We start from the raw sequence: 6,611 nt of genomic DNA on the forward strand, positions 1-6,611 counted from the left end.
GTAAAACATTGTTTACTAGGACGAAATATTCACCCATACCCATACATATAATCACAATAGCATTCATACGATTATGTCGATATCTTATACACGAAGTTCAAAAGATAGACGTTATACTTCGTATTGTAATTCATTAATACTATGTCTAACTAGAGTATAATCATTCACAGCTTCGCAGTTATGTTTTAAATATGCACGACTTGAAAGATACGTTAGAAAAGAAACAGTTCAAGTCAAATATTACTAACCTCAAGAGGAAGGATGATGTCGTCGTTGTAGCTATTTACTTCTTCACGTTCTTCAAGTCTTCACGTAATACTTGTAAGTCTCATATCCTAGTAACTTTCTAGCTAACCTATACGAAGTTGAATCTAATAAATAATCAAGCGACCCTTTAAATGATTTTGATTCATTAAAATATGACAACCAAACTTGACATACCAACGCTTGGTGGGTTAAACCGAGCAATGCTCTAACAATCTCCCCCTTTGTGAATTTTAGTGACAAAACCCTTACATCATATGGATAAACAAATTACAAGAATTCATTACACATACGCTTGATTCCAAGTTTCAACATCACAATAACTTGTATACATTCAATCCACAAATGTCGTTGTTGACATTATAATAACAAAGCTAACCACCCCTAAAGGTAAGATAGGTAGATTTTCAATCCACACGTCTTTGTTATTCCCTTTGTAGTTAAGATAACCACAAGTATCAATATGATATGTTACTCCCCCCTTATTCTATGCTTTACTCTTTCGTAAGATATAACATTTAAGCACCATTGTCCTTTACTTAGTGATACCAAATCACTTGTTTACTCCATATATTTCTCCCCCTTATTGTCACAAAAATGACAAAGGTACGAGCAAATAAAGGACAAACCGAAAGGATCTTGCAAATCTCAAAAGACTTGCAACCTATAAGAATTAAGCATGAGGGTTACACACACCATTTTAGATAACCGATGTCAAAACCGAAATTACAAAGTAGTTTTTTTTATATGTTACCAAGGAAACAATTTCCCGAAGCAATTTTCCCTAATAGTTTAGCAAATCAAAAATTGAATAAGCACCTTAGTTCTTTTGCTAAACCGATTGCACAAATACAATCGCTTGTTCGATAAGACAAAAAAAAATCAGAATTACCTTTATTTTTCTCATCAGGTTCTAATTATTCAAATAATAACTTAGACCTTTCACTTTTAAACAAGACAAGTACTAGGTTAGTTAACAAGCATTTCTTGTTAAGGCATTCGTATAGACTTGAATAACTGAAACCTCCACTTTGATAAGTCTAACTAAGATTAGAATTAACTTAGTTTCTCTTATCCGAAATTCAATTGGACTAAACAATTTATCCCGAAAACCTTTTTGTTAAGCCATAAACAATTCATACAAACCAAATAAATCAAGTTGCATAATTATTTACCTCAACCAAAAGCAATTGAAACAAACATAGACATTAAAGTACCGCAATTGCACCATAATTTCATAAGCCTAAACAATTGATACCAAACCATAAAGCAAGATAACAATAGTTTTTCTTAACCAGAAACAATTGAATCATACACACATCCACACACAAATAATGGAATAAACATCAATTGTACCGAAATTTTGTTAAGCAAAAGCAATAAATATATGCAATAAAGTCAGGCTTTTCTTAAACAGGAAAACGATTAACTAACAAATTCGTTACCTCAAATTCCGCATCTTCTTCTCCCCAGAAATATATATCATTAAGCGCAAGTTCACATTAGAACTCTCCCCGTTGTGTTGTCATCCTCTCGCAAGACAAAAGAACAACAGGAAGAACCAACCTTTACCAGAGAAAGGTTGAAAACGGTTTTAACTAATGCAATACAAAAGTTGAAACCCCGAAACACATATGCTTTTATACTAAATCAAAATGATTCAACATATAGTGACTTTTTCACATATAAGTTTTGTTAGAGCATAGCTCGGTTGAACCCATTAAGCGTTGGTATGTCAAGTTTGGTTGTCATATTTTAGTGAATCAAAACTCATTTAAAGAGTCGCTTGATTATTTACTAGAGTCAACTTCGTATATGTTAGCTTGAAAGCATTAGGATATGAGACATTACAAGCATTACGTGAAGACTTGAAGAATGTGAAGAAGTAAGGAGCTACAACGACGACATCATCCTTCCACTTGAGGTTAGTAATATTTGACTTGAACTGTTTCATTCCCTAATGTATCTTTCAAGTCGTGCATATTGAAAGCATAACTGCGAAGCTATGAATGATTATACTCTAGTTAGACATGGTATTAAGGAATACAATGCGAAGTATAACGCTTATCTTTTGAACTTCGTATATAAAACATCGACATAATTGTATGAATGCTATTGTGATTATGTCTGGGTATGGGTGAAGATTTCGTCCTAGGAAACAATGTGCTTACATTCGTTTGAAGGAAGTACAATTCATAAACTTGTTTTATGAATCGAAATGGAAATCGCTAGGCTTATTGGTATTGTTATTAATTGCAAAGCTTTTTGAATTACCAATATGTGTGTTTAGTATAACCGCTCATGACTTGCTTATGTTCTTGGTAAAACTATTCACAGGGCCTGACTTTTGTATTGGTATGACTCTTAGTAGTGAAACCGATCTTAAGTAATCACCTGAGACGGTATGATCGATTTGTTGTAATTGGTATGACCAATTCTAGGCAAAGGGGAACCGATCCTAGTAAGAGGTGCAACGATCACAAAAGGGGAATCGATCCTTGTAAGAGGTTCGACAAGTTTCTAGTTATTGGGAACCGATCCTATGAACATGTGCAACATGTTTTTAGACATTGGGAATCGATACTATGGGCATGTGTACCAAGTACAAGTTGGATACCATATATATGTGGGAACCGATCCTAGTACCTAGTCAACCAAGTTTTGGTAACTAGCGTGACTAATTCTAGTACCCACATGGAGGTAAAACCGAAACTTGTTTTGGTAGAACCGTTAAACCCATGTTTGTTGATTTGATAGGATAATCAATCACGTAGTTCTTGGAAGTCAGATGAACCAATTCAAAACTTGTTTGGAAGTGTGGCAAATCGGTTTCAAGATTGTAAGTATGAAAAAGGACTTACAAAGTAAAGATGTCGACATACTTTGAACATGTGAAGTAACGCTTATCTTTTATTGTTCAAATATATTCCTTAATAGCTAAAGGAGAATCCCGGATCGAAAATAAATTGAGAATCTTTTAACTAAGGGTTTTAATTTTATATTTGGAAAATAAAAATTAGTAATGTGCATTTACTAGTTGGATATTTTCTAAGAGATTTCGGTCAATATATGGACAGTGCATTTCCAGGAATTATGGAAACCGAATTTGGTAATATATTGCATATCTTAAGAATATTTTCGGTTTTGGAAATTCCTTGGTGTCCAAACTTCCTTGGTCTATAAATATTGAAGTTTGCATTTCGAGCAAACTAATCCTCATAGCCAGCAAAACTACCTAGTTGTGTTGTTACTGGTGGAGCCGCCTATTCGGAGAGGAAAGTAACCTAATTAGGCGAAATCTCTTACGACCGCTCGGTTTAAAGATTTCTTTGGGATTGAGAAGCTCTATTAGTACCATTGGTGGGAAACTAGATAATTGCAGTTTATCTTTTGTTTTCGATTGATTTGATTGACTAACGGTTGTTGAACTTTGATTACACCTAGTTTATTTATGCTTGAGAATCTTCTCTTCTGATATAAGATTCGCTCAAACTAGATTGAAGTTTTGACGGGGATCTTTAGACTGTTTGTAGATCTAAAGAAGTCTTGTGATAATCCATTGTTAATAGACTTCGTTCTGTGTGTGATTGATCACAAGAGATTCAAGTTGATTGTGTGCAGGTGTTTATTGAAGATCTAAGAAGATTTGAAGACAAAGAAGATTTTTGATTTGGGTTCATAATCTTTGGTGTGCACAATACTTGTTTCGGGTAAATAGGATCCAACTATAATCGGTTTATCTTTGTGATAGATTGGATTGATTAGTTGAGTAGATCGGCATCAATACAATTCTTTGTGATTAAAAGTATTGATTGCAAAATCTTGACAATTACTTTGGTAATTGTTATTGGATAGATCTAAGGACCTGACAAAGGAGTTTATTGGAATAAACGGAAGAGCCTTTTGTCGAACTCATATCACTTGGTTGAAAAGAGTTGTTACCGAACAAATTTGTTGTTCATTTACTATTTGGAATACGAACCAAAGGAATTGTTCCAAGTGCGTGACTTACTTCAAGTTGGAGGCACAGGGATACAGACGGAACTAGGTGAACTATAGGTTTAGTTGCTTGGTCTCAACTATACGAAGTTGGTTTGATTTTGTATAGCGGCTTAATCCTGAGAGTAGTCAATTCTGGACAAGGTCCCGTGATTTTTCTGCATTTGCGGTTTCCTCTTTAACAAAATATTGTTGTGTCTTTTACTTTTCTATTTCCGCAATTATAATTGTTTTATTATAATTTGAAATAAAATACACAAACGTTAATTCCTATTTACTTGATATCAATCCTATTGTGTTTGGTTAAGTCCGAACCTTTTATCAAGTTAACATACTTCGTTGTTGTATTGTCTCGATCTCGTATCCATAGATGATCACACAAAGTGTAAACCGATTAGTTGTATTGTCTAGACTCAGTCCATAGACAATCACTTTCGTAGAAAGGACTTATAGGTGAATTTTTTTAGATTGAGGTATATTTGGGTACCCTCGTCTTTTCAATTGGTATCAGAGCAGGAAAAGACGAAAAGATCTAACAATCTGTGTTTGGTGCGATCCAACCTATAAGAAAATGAATCTTATGAATGATTCAGTTAACGTACCACCAAGATTTAATCGGATGAGTTACCCATTTTGGAAAGCTTCCATGAGAACCTTTCTTCAATCCCGAGATTTTAATACTTGGCTATTAGTCGAAGACGGGTATGAAATACCAAGAGTAGAATATCCAGAAGCAGAGTTTAAACGCTTAGCATTCTACAGTTTTGAAGAAAGAGCTCTTGCAAAGCAGAACTCTGATGGTCTAAATGCCATCATACACGCAGTATGTGATGATCTTCGTCATCATGTTCTGTCATGTGAAACTTCTAAGGAGGCATGGGATACTCTTGAGACCGTATTCGAAGGAAATGATTCCGAAAAAGAAGCACGTCTTCTGTCCCTTTCATCTGAATGGGAATATCTTAAAATGGATGATAACGATACCTTTGAGGAGTTTAATACTAAACTTTCTGAGATTGTCAATGCTTCTTTCTTACTTGGAAAGACTATACCTGAAAAGGAAATAGTATGCAAAATTCTCAGATCATTACCATCCATATACGAGTCTAAAAAACATTCCATAATAGAAGCAAATGATCTTTCTATACTTTCTCGAAGCTCTCTTGTAGCAAAGTTAAAGATCTTTGATAGGGAATTTCTGTTGAAGAATCAAACTGAGAAACGTTGCCAGGAAGAAAAGGTACCTGTTGAAAAAGAGCTTGACTCAACAATTGTGCTTCTAGCACAACGAATTAAGGACATCTTATCTAATGATAAATGTGATCCTGATACATTATCCTTTTGTCATAGAAAGGGTAATGAAGAAGTACAGTGCTTCAAGTGCCGTAAATTCGGACATATGGCAAAACATTGTCCCAGTAGAAGAACTCAGAAGTGAAACATGGCGTATGTCTCTACTCTTGATGATATTCCGTAGGAAGAACCCAATGAAGGAATATCTAACTGTAATGCACTTCTTGCAAACTCTAATAGTTATGAATCCTGCGAGTCTAATCAACTCCTAGAAAAACTTGAGTTGGAAAATAAGGAAAATAAAAGGTTAAGCCTGGTACTTAAAATCTTTTTGAAATCCCTTTAAGAAAAAACCCGTATGGTAAAATCTGAACATAAAAAATTGGGTGAAAAACCAAGAAAATCAGAAACTAGTTTTTATGATAAAATGATAAGTTCTTCATGTGGAAGAAATAATCACACTGCAGTCTTCCTTGGATATAAACTTATCAAGGCTCTTCGCAAGGGGATAAAGAAGGCTGGTAAGTTTATGAGATCTCAAAAGTGATTTGCAAAGTCTTGCAATTACAAGAGAAAGAAAGAACAAAATTAAACACAGTCTTTTGTGTTTATAAGTCATCCTAAGGATGTCTTTGTTACCTATGGAGAGAATGATTCTCACCTCAACACACACTGATTGTGTTGAAGATTGCACCCTCACTTGTTTCCAAAAATTCTCATTGTGAGGAAGCATAAATCTGGGCAGGTTGTTCATGTCTGTTTTTTTAGTGAAAAATAATAGATATCTTTTATTTTTGGGAAAAATATTTTCGGTTTCCATAAACCAAATTATTCCTTGATTTTCTCCCATCCTGTCCGAAAGAAAACTATTTTATTTCAATGGAGAAATCGGTAAAAGAAGAGTAATCTCTTGATGATTTAGCACTCTGTGCATCAGTTATGGTTGAAACTCATGATGTCTCTCTTCATGATAGTTCTCAAGATTCTCTAAGAAAACATATTCTTACTGTTAAAGGTTGCATTAGATATCATGAGCTGATGATAAAGGATTCAAA

Source organism: Papaver somniferum, chromosome 1 (genome assembly GCF_003573695.1).
Source record: "Papaver somniferum cultivar HN1 chromosome 1, ASM357369v1, whole genome shotgun sequence".
NCBI lineage: Eukaryota > Viridiplantae > Streptophyta > Magnoliopsida > Ranunculales > Papaveraceae > Papaver > Papaver somniferum.